Source organism: Otolemur garnettii, unplaced genomic scaffold (assembly GCF_000181295.1).
Source record: "Otolemur garnettii isolate 467f Iridium unplaced genomic scaffold, OtoGar3 scaffold00151, whole genome shotgun sequence".
In the NCBI taxonomy this organism is placed as follows: Eukaryota; Metazoa; Chordata; class Mammalia; order Primates; family Galagidae; genus Otolemur; species Otolemur garnettii.
This window is the reverse complement of record NW_003852546.1, coordinates 2,529,536-2,534,038: the sequence shown is the minus strand read 5'-3', so window position 1 is coordinate 2,534,038 and position 4,503 is coordinate 2,529,536.

Here is a 4,503-nt window from a genome sequence, read left to right as displayed (position 1 = left end):
CTCTCCACAATACCCAGCTATTTTTTTAGAGATGAGATCTCACTCTTGCTCAGGCTGGTCTCAAACTCGCAAGCTCAATCGATCCACCCACCTCAGCCTCCTAGAGTGCTAGGATTACAGGCCACCAAGGACATTTTTTTGAGAAGCCTCAGGGAGGAGGCTGCCAGAGGACTCTAAAGCCTAAGTTTGAACATGACTCTCAGCAGTTCATTTCTCTCCAGTGGTGCCCAAGGCATCCCTTGGCCTCTCCCTTCCCCTCTAACCTCATCTCAAGTCCCATCCCTCAAAGTCAAAGCCACCTTGGCATCTGCAAAGTTCTTGAACATGCCAAGCCTGGCCGTTTCCCTAGCCCACTGCCCCCTACTCCTCACATCTTCTGTTTCTTGTTATCCCGTGTTACCTTAAATGTCACCTTCTCAGAGAAGCTCTCCCTAACCAATCATCTCACTATCACATCAGCTTAATTTTCTGCACAAAGATTTTCTAAATTTACTTACTCACTTTCCATCCTCCTACCCCACTAAAATATAAGCTCTATGAGAGATCAACTTCATCTTGCCATCTCCTTCACCACGGCTTCCAGGGATCCAATAGAACCGTCAAATGAGTAGAAATTCGGAAAGTACAGAAAAGTATGAAAACAAAAGCAAAAAAAAAAAAAAAAAATCACAATCTCCACCGTCCAGAGATACCCAATGTTACTTTGTTGGTGCAATTTCTTTGCCATCTGTTCTACATATACATATATTAAAAATTGGGGTTTGTAAAATTTTTAGTGTTGTATTCTGCTTTTATTTCTCATGAAGAGTGATTTTAACTGATTTTAAACTTAGAGAAAAATTGCAAGGTAGTACAATGAATCCTTTATATCCCTCACCCTGCATCCCTTGAAGTTCATATCTTATATAATCAAATATAATTATTAACATCAAGAACAGGAAATTAATACTCATACAATATTATTAACTATACTACAAGCCTTATTTAAATTTCACCAGTTTTCTATTAATATCTTTCCTCTATTCCAGGAGCCTATCCAGGATCCCACATTGCATTTGTTAATTTTCCTTTGTTCTTCAGTCTACTGTAAAGTTCCTCAGTCTCTTCCATGAGAGATGATTTCACCTTTTTTTTTTTTTTTAAAGAGACAGGGTCTCATTCTGTTGAGAATGGCAGAATCATAGCCCACTGCAGCCTCAAACTCCTGGGCTCAAGCAATCCTCTTGCCTCAGCCTCCCAAGTAGCTGGAACTACAGCCATGCGCCACTACACCTGACTTTATTTTTCTATTGAATTTTTTGATCCTTTGTCCTTCATTTATAAGAATTCTTTATGAGTATTTAGAGACCTTAGCCTTTTGTTTATGATATATGTTGGGAATATTTTCTCCCATTTTGTCAATTATCTTTTAACTTTATGGTGGTTTTATCATGCAAATTTTTAAAAGGTCAGTCAATCATAGTCACTCATGCCTGTAATGGGTAGGTGGATTGTTTTGAGTTCCAGACCAGCCTGAGCAAGAGTGAGACCCCATCTCTACTAAAAATAGAAAAACTGGCCGGGTATAGTGGTGGGAGCCTGTAGTTCCAGCTCAGGAGGCTGAGGCAAGAAGGTTGCTTGAGTCCAGGAGTTTGAGGTTGCTTTGAGCTATGATGCCACAGCACTCTATCCAGGGTGACAGAGTGAGACTCTGTCTCGAAAACAAAATAAAAGGTCAGTCAAGATTGTTCCTGATTTCTCTGTTGGAGCATGCGGTTACTGGAATTACCATGTCCACTAACTACACCACAGCCTATTACTCACCATTTACTGAACACTTGCTGCATACCAGGCCCTGGTCTGGGCTCCTTTCATATATCAGTTCAGTTTTTCTCACATTGCCCCTGAGAGCTAAGCAGCGCTCCCACTGGACAGTTTAAGATAACCAGCACTCACGAGGGGCTAAATGACATGCAAGATTTTTTTCAAACTCCTAGATGTACGATTCTAGAAAGTGTAATCTAAACAGTTGGTTCTCAAAAGTTGGTCCCTGGACCAGCAGCTCCAGCGTCACTGAAAAGTTGTTAGAAAGCAAATTCTCAGGTCTGTCCCCAACCTGCTGAATTAGAAACTGTGAGAATGGGGCCTGGCAATCTTCACTGTAACAAGCCCTCCATGTGATTCAGATGCTGTAAACACTGAGCTAGAGAATCCCAAAGGGCACAGAAGCTGGAGGCAGCAGCTACTGCAGATCAGCTGGAACAGTGATTCTGAGCTTGGTTTCAAGAAATAACAGAGCTTCAGAGATTACTATTGGTAGCGCCGGATAAGGAGTTCCACTGGCAAATAAGTTTGAGAGCCCCTGGCTTAAACAAAATTTTTTGTTTGTTTGTTTTAATTGTTGGGGAATCATTAAGAGTACAAAGAACCAGGTTACACTGCCTTAAACAAAGTTGAAAAGGCATTTTTATGGCAGGGTTTCTTGAGTTTTAATTAGGCTAGTGTACCTTGTGCATCAAAGAGAGAAGTCACAGGTGGTTTCCCAAACTTCCTAGACTAAGGAACTCTCTTTTCTCAGAACACCTATTAACTATCCCACTGGACACCCAATGGAGCCCAGTCTGGCTAGCACGGCTCTTGAAAAACAAAAAGCCAAAAAATACAGAAATACAAGAAGACAACTCCTACGGAGAGCAAGAAATGTCAATACCCATTCTGAATTCTAGGAGGAAAGACTTTCCCTTGGCTTCTGTTTAATTACAGGTTTTGACAAGTTCACCACTGCAAGGTTGGGGTTATTAGGAAAAGAAAGCCTGATAGTAATCCTGCCCAAAGCCCACAGGAGCCAGGTAGTGTATTGGTTATATTCTGAGCAATGGAGGACTGACATTTTCAAGAGTTTGTTAATTATTTTACTAACTGTTCAGGGCAGAGAGGCCAGGAGATGAGTGTTCCACATTCCACAAACAGGTAAACATCTGGAATGAGCTCCCTGACCCCAGCCCGTCCAGGAAAGCAGAGCTGGCCCAGCATCCTAAGGGAAGACAGGTTTTAGAGACATCTTTTACCCTCTATGGGTTTTAAATATCATCACCCTTCCCCAGATCTAATCATGGGAGCCTTTGGGGATCTGGAAGTTTTTTTGTTTTTGTTTTTGTTTTTAAACAGAGTATTGGTCTGCCACTCTGGGTAGAGGGCTGTGGAGTCATAGCTCACAGCCACCTCAAATTCCTAGGTCAGGCGATCCTTCTTGTCTCAGCCCCCCTAGAGTAGCTAGAACTACAGATGCCCACCATGACACCTGGCTAGTTTTTCTATTTCTAGTAAAAAAGGGCTCTTGCTCAAGCTGGTCTTGAACTCCTGAGCTGCTCACACCTGTAATTCCAGCACTTGGGAGGCCAAGGCAGGTGGATTGCCTGAGCTTACAGGTTCAGCCTCAACCAGAGCAAGACCTTGTCTCTTAAAAAAAAAAGAAATCACCAGGAACATGAAATATTTTGTAATGGTTCTAATCATATATTTTACACGTAAAATCAAAAATCTTAAATGTAAATCGGAATTATTTCACTAAAAATGTTGAACAAAGGAATATGCATACGCTGTTCAACATTAAAAAAATATTTAAAAAAACATTAGTGAGAATCAGAACAGCTGAGGAGGCTCTGAGGTGTGCCAACTTCATGCCCAAAGGAACCCCAGCCTCAGAATAAGAACAGGGTGATGCCAACACAGCTGGAGCATCACTGCCCCAGCTTGCCCCTTCCTGCCCCAGCCCTGGTTCACCCAGCTATTCCTGGGAGGCGTTGGGGATGGCCTCCCTGTGCCTAAGGATGAGGCCCTACTGTGCCTACCAAGTGCCACCTGCCCTTCTCCTGACTGTGTATGGGCAACCTGGCTCTCATGTGTGATTTCTGGGTTGGGAGTGTTTGAGGAAAGCCTCAGCCATTGCAGATACACACAGCCCCCTCTCCAAGGTGCCAGGCAGGGGGCTCTTTTTGGATTCATACATTCCATGTTGAGAAACAGGATTTTAAAAAATAAGAACACATTATCTTACTGGCAAAAGGATCCTCCAAGGAGCTACAATTACTGGCATAGAAAGCACTCCAAAATCAACAACAGGGTTTAGGTGAAGGATTTATTTGGTACCATAGAGCAAGAAACCATCACATTGCCCCCAAAACAAATACTCAAATTGAGCCAAAGGGAAAAACTGGACTGTTCACTTACAAATTCAGAAAGATGGACCCAGCATGTCAAGATTTCTGGTAGCAGCCAGGCGCAGTGGCTCACACTTGTAATCCTAGCACTCTGGGAGCCTGAGAGGCCATGAACTGCTTGAGCTCATGTGTTCAAGACCAGCCTGAGCAAGAGCAAGACTCCATCTCTAGTAAAAATAGGAAAACTGAGGCAAAAGGATTGCTTGAGCCAAAGAATTGGAGGTTGCTGTGAGCTATGATGATGCCACAGCCCTCTACCCAAGGTGACAGCTTGAGACTCTGTCTCAAAAAAAAAAAAAAAAAA